The following is a 6467-nucleotide window of genomic DNA, read 5'->3' as shown; positions in this document are numbered from 1 at the left end:
CAACCCCACCACACACTAATCCCTGCTGTCCAAGGCAGCTGAAGGATTAAATACACTCTGCTCCCATTTTACAGAAGAGAAAAGGGAGGTATCAACAGACATAAAATCATGCTGTCTGGCTTGTGGTACGGAATCCCATTCTGGAAACAGCTTTCTCTTAGCTCAAGCTCTCTGTGGATTTGAGGCACCGAGTACAATTTGGTCTGACCCAAAACTGCTAAGCAGTGCCTGAAGCTGAAGTACATGGGGAAAAAGCACTGGGCTGGAAGTCAGGAGACCTGCGTTTTGGTCTCAGCTCTGTCCTTATCTAATCAGGTAACCTCAGGTTCTACAGGAAGATCAGTAGCCAGCTCTGACACGCATTCAGTAGTGACTGTGAATCCTCAAGATCTCAAAAATACTATCTATTCTTCCCTTGAGAGGAAAACACAGAGCCGACCCTAGTCTATAACATTCACTGCCTGCGGTGCAGGGGCCAGAGGAAGAACATCGAATCCTTTCTGAAAAAAGATCACTTCACCAAATCCAGACAGATCACTTCACCAAATCTCAGTGCCTTGAAACCTGAGGCATAGGTTAGGAGCTGTGTAGAACTAAGGAAACCAGAAGACCCATAAGTGGACCCAGTAGAAGGGCAGTGGCTCAATTCTAGAGACAAAGGGCCAAGGAATAGTGCCCATCTAAAATAACAGCTAAAGGAGGGGCTCAAAAGCCTGGGTGCATAGCTGACAGGAACAAACCTGACCCCAGGCCGGTGCCCAAGGCCTTCTAATCCTGCCCCTACCCCTGCTTCTCCACTTCTGTCACGTCACCCCCAGTACCCTGCGCCATAGTCACAATTGAACTACTTGAAATTTCCAGAACTTGTCCATACTCCATGCCCCTTTTTAGCTGTGCCTCTGTCTGGAATGTTCTTTTCAGGCATCTGCCTAATTTCCCTGTGACATCATTTAAACCCCATTTCAAGACTCACAACCTCTACGAGGTCTTCCTTAATCCTCATCCTTTCTCCGTCCCATGAGAAAAACTTCCTTCCTCTGATTCCAAAGCATTGTATCACTGTTACAAATACAACTGTATTATGACTTATTTAATTATCGGTTCATCTCTCACAATAAACTTTGAGGTCCTCCAAGGCAGAAATCTTGTTTTCATTTTTGTACCCAGGTGTCTAGCACAAGGCCCATCATGGGTACACACTTTCCTTCCTTTTCCATGGGACGGCCCTGGCCCCTACAGCATGTGGAGGATGGGCCACAGCTGGAAGACCAGAAACACTATATGTTGCTGTGGAAGGGTCGAGAATGTTCCTCCTTGGAGAGAAATTCTGAAGAATACGTTGTTCGTGTTGAAGTAATCCCAGAGCTCTGCTCTGTTTCTAATTAACTGAAAAAGAGGAACGTGGTGGCCAGATTAAAGTAACATCCTTATTCAAAAACAAACTTATTAAAAACAATAAACCTTAAATAGACCGTAGAAGAGGTCACATTTCAATAAAAAAGAGACCTAGCTGGGTAACAATGAACAAAGGCAATAAGTGTGAACACCCAAATCTTCAGAGAAATGACAGGAACTAATACCAAGAGTTGGCCTGGAAGTTTCCAGTTGTCTGTTTCTACTAGATCTTACCTGGACCAAATATTGCTTGTAATATGGAGACACATGGGCCAGGCCTCAGAAAGTGCTGCCTAATTTAATGCAATTTGTTGTAATGAACTCCAAATTTTAAAGAGAAACTGAGTGTGTGAGAAAATATTTAAATAAAAAACCATGAAACCGAAGTGTAAAAAAATGCTCTCTCTTCCTGCCCTATTGTGATGGTTGATTTTATGTGTCAGTTTCACTGGACTAAGGGGTGTTCAGACCCCTGATGAAACACTATTTCTGGATGTGTTTGTGAGGGTGTTCCTGGAGGGGATTAGCATTTGCACTGGTGGTCCGAATAAAGGAGGTTGCCCTATCAGTGCAAGTGGGCATCGTCCAGTTCATGGAGGTCTGGAAAGAACAAACACATGGGGGGCGGGTGGGTTTGGTCTCTGCTTGAGCTGGGACATCCGCCTTCTTCTGCCCAAGGACATCCGACTCCCGGTTCATCAGCCTTTGGATGTAGACTGGGGTTTCCTGAGCCTCCAGCCCTGTCATTCTCTAACTAGGTAACCCCCGGTTGAACAGGAAGGTCACTAGGCAGCTGACTTTCATTCACAGGTGACTATGAATCCTTAAGGCCTGAACATGACACTCAAGGCTTCCCTGGGCCTCCAGCCTGCCGATGGCCTGCTCAGCCTCTGCAGTCTTGTGAGCCAGTCCTGCATAATAAATCTCTTTCTATCTACTTCTCATCTCTCTTTCTATTTGTTCTGTTCCTTGAGAGAACCTTGACTAATACATACAAACAATTTTAAGACTCATTTATGAATACACTAGATGTTTGGTTAAATCAGTCAATGAGGAATTCATAGTATGTGAAAATATATGTTTTTTTTAACTTACAGCTAAACTGAACTCACTTTTTGAAGCTTTCTTTACTCAGAACCATTGGAAGAAAAGAATGGACAGCCAGAGCATAGAGAGCTTACTGCACAGAAGTCTACGGGTGTAGAAGGTGTAGCTTTCGAGGGATCTAAAGGACGAAGTTCATGTATCCCAGCCATGGGCTCTGGTCACCTGAGCTGGTGGGCCTCTGGACCCAGGCTACACTGGTGCGGTGGGGAATGGGAGTGTGAAGGAAGGGGGCAGGTACAGACTTCATCCACCCACGGTTCGGAATACTCCCTGGGGGAGGACTGGCCCCTCTCACTGTGGCAATAGATTCCTGACTCCTGCTGTGCTCCTGTGTATACTCAACTCTTTGGAGTGATCAAGGTTAACTTCAACTCCTGCATCCTCCAACTGTCTCCATGTTCACCCGTGGACTTCCCTGGTGGTGGGGTGCAGGGTGGGGGGACAGGCCTCTCCACCTGCAGCATCGAGTCAGCCCTGGGCAGACAGAGGGAGGGTATCTCTTAAGACACACAGAAACCTCAGGCAGACTTTTTAAAGCTGTACAAGAGAAGAACATCTCATGGCAAAAAGAACTGATGTCAAAAATTTGGTAGTATTTTAAAAATCAGACATAACTCCCAGCTCTATGGTGAGACCAGTGCTTCTTAACAGTGACCCAGAGGCAATGCAAACATCCCCATCAAAAATGATGAACATTAGCACCTTTGGCCTGCAGGACAATTTAGGTTTGAAATAAAGGAAGTGGCTGGTTAATATAAACGTTCTAATTATTCACAGTTAACAGCGTTATCTGAGAATGGTTAAAACGACAGACCCCCGGGGAGGTAGGTGGGATGGAGTCAAACAGCTGTGAGTGTATCTAAGTGTCTATCTCATACGGTATCATATTGTTAAGCCCGTGGAATTTGGTTATTCTGTAGTAGCAGCCAAACTGATGCCTAACTGATGAGCTGTTCCTCAGAGGACCAGGCATTGCATCACCAAGTTTACATACATACAGGGATAAACTTGTAAGCCACTCTCCATTCTGAAGAGGAGCCATAGCATCGGAAGGCCAACTTTAAGTGAACGATAATCAGAGAACGCACCCAAATTACAAGTAAAAGCCAGGTTGCAATCTCATTCCTCCATGCAGCATGGGTGGAGTTAACTCTATGGGCAGTAGCTTGCGAATATGGCAGAATGGGGATGAAGTGACTCTTTAAAGATGGGTGAGATTGGACCAAATTTGAAGGCCCAGAGGGAAGAGTTGGTGGGAAGACAGATCAAGGACAGGGGGAAATGAACTCAGGGAGGAAGTCCTGGAGGAAATGAGGGGGGATGGAATGGAGGGAGGGGCATGTCTTTGAAAGACAGAAGGCAAGGATGGATCAAGATAACTTCACCACCCACCTCCACCACCCGCTCCATATCCGTGCTTCCGTTATATGTTTAGAAAAGCTGGGAGCCACATCTGGGCATCTCTCAAAAGTGTCTGAGGATCCTCATGTGGGGGACTCCAGCTCCCCACAATTTTCACGTGTGGGAAGATGGGGCTAATGGCAGCAAGGACTGAATTCTGGTTCTCTTCGAGGCCATGCCAATCCACTCCACTCACCAGTGTTCACGTGAGGTTTCCACCTTCTGCAACTCACGGGCGGCAGCAGCGGGAGGACCCGGCGTGAAGTCACATAGCCCAGGTTCTCCCCCACACTTGTCATGTGACTTTAGACGAATCTGAGCCTCAGTCGCCTTTATCAGTAAAATTCGACCACTCCTCACACTGACTTGTATGTATGTGAAACTGAACTAGCTAAACAGCTAAACTGAACTCACTTTTTGAAGCTTCAAGCTTGTATGTGAAAGGAATTTGCAAGCTCCTTCATGCAGGTGTGAATTTTTAAACTATTGCAGGAACCAAGTCTTCCGAGTCCTGTAAAATCTACTCTCTTCATATCTTTCCTATTCCTTAACTGAATCGCATAATAGTCTATGACCCCCTGTTTCCAGTCTAGGCCCCCGGCCCCAGTCCGCCCCATCGTGCTGTCGTTCTCACCTTTCTGAACCACACAACTGGCAATAATAACACTACTATTACTATAACAATGATAATGACGAGGGTTAACATTTATTGTGTTTGATATTTGCCATGTACTTTGAGTCTTCTTAACCCCTAGACTTCAGAATTAAGGTCCAGCTCCTTAGCCTAGTACCGCTTCGTGGTCTTATTCCTATCTTCTTCTCTAACCTAGTTACTAACCCCTCCCATGGGTGAACCCAGGTCTTTTCTAACAAGCTGTGCTATTTTACACCTCTTCTTGTTCTAATGCAGTCCTAGTCATCCTTTTGACTTGGCCCTAACTCCACCTCCCACAGAGAAGCCTTCCTTGCCCTTGACTGAGTGGTCTGGCTGAATCCCCACAGCCCCGTCCTGCGCTCCGGCAGAGAGCCCTCCATGCCCAGCATTTATCAAATGCTTTGTCATCACTGGTTGGTTCTTTTGTTTGTCCTCCTGGACAATTCAATGCCTGTCTCAGAGTGGAAGTCAGCTAATACCAGCTGATCGAATGCATCAGAATGAGCTGGAGAGTGGATTTAAAAAGAATACTAGCCCTGGCTGAACACCAGAATTACCTGGGTTACTTATCAAAACTATAGATGCCTGAGCCCCACCCTTGGGCACTCTGATTCAGTAGATCCAGTGTACAGGCTGAGAGCCCACAGTTGACAATCCCAGTACGTGATTCTAATGTACAGTCTGGTTAACATCACTGTCGTAGACCTTTGCCATTCAAAGTGCCTCCGGCGGACTGGAATCACGTGAGAGCTTATTAGAAATGCGGAACCTCAGGCACCACCCTAGGTCAACTGAAACAGAGTCTGTGTTTTACCCAGATGCCCAGGTGATTCGGGGTCCACCAGCGTTTGGGAAATACTGGTGTCTTCCGTTGGACTAGAACCATCTACCTCCTGCTAACAGTGGACATTTGTCAACGGCATTTGTACATTTGTCAGTTTTTCATTTACAAAGCACATTTTAAACAGTAAAAAGAAAAGCAATAAAAGATTATTGACTGCCACCTCCGCTCTGTGCGGCACCCATGTTATCTCATTTAATCCTCACAGCAGTCCTCTGAGACAGGCTTGCAGGGCAACAGGTGTTCCCTGAACTCTGACCTTCACAGCAGGTGTTCCCTGAACATGCTGTGAAGTCTGTGCACGGTGGGTTCTCACGTCAGACGCATGCGAAGACCCCCTCCCTACCCAGCCAGAGAAGGTGCGTGCCCGTGACTAAATTCACATGGGTGACAAACAGGTACCTTCCCGAAGGGTCCCCATGTTGTCTTTCACATTCTTTTCAGCCCACAGATCCAAAGTTTCTTTGGTTTACGCTAAAAGTCAATCTGTTATCATATTTTTGATGAACTGCCAGATAGGCTGACAGCAAGGCCCATCTCTGATACCCCTAATTTCACGTTATCCGAATTTCTATCCACCTCATGTACCTTTTTGATCAACTGAACGTGGCTTTGGAGGTTCCCTGAGAATTTGAAATAGTGTAATATGAGATAAAAATAAATCCTGACTTTATGTGTATAACTGTAAAATAATGCAACTCTCTCTTATTAAAAAAATCAATCAGGACAATTTCAAAGCTGGTTATCCAAGTACCGTATTTTTAGAACTGTAAGATGCACAAGACCATAAGACACACCTAGGTTTTAGAGGATAAAAATAGGGGAAAATTTGAAGCAAAAAAATGTGGTAAAATATTTAATAACCTGTGACCCCACTCCACCACCCCCCCTTCCTACAGCGGGCCAGATAAGCTACATTTGGAGTATAAGAAGCACTCCCTTTCCCCCCCAAATTTGGGAGGTGCGTTTTACAGTCTGAAAAATGCGGTAAATGGTGAACGATGTTTACATTCTTGCCACACGGTGGCGCCACTTCAGCCGATAAGCAGAAATCCTGAGTTTTTGCGT

Source organism: Artibeus jamaicensis, unplaced genomic scaffold, assembly GCF_021234435.1.
Source record: "Artibeus jamaicensis isolate MK-2021 breed Jamaican fruit bat unplaced genomic scaffold, CSHL_Jam_final scaffold_1019, whole genome shotgun sequence".
Lineage (NCBI taxonomy): Eukaryota > Metazoa > Chordata > Mammalia > Chiroptera > Phyllostomidae > Artibeus > Artibeus jamaicensis.
The sequence above is the reverse complement of the archived record's forward strand: the minus strand, read 5'-3'. Positions refer to the sequence as shown.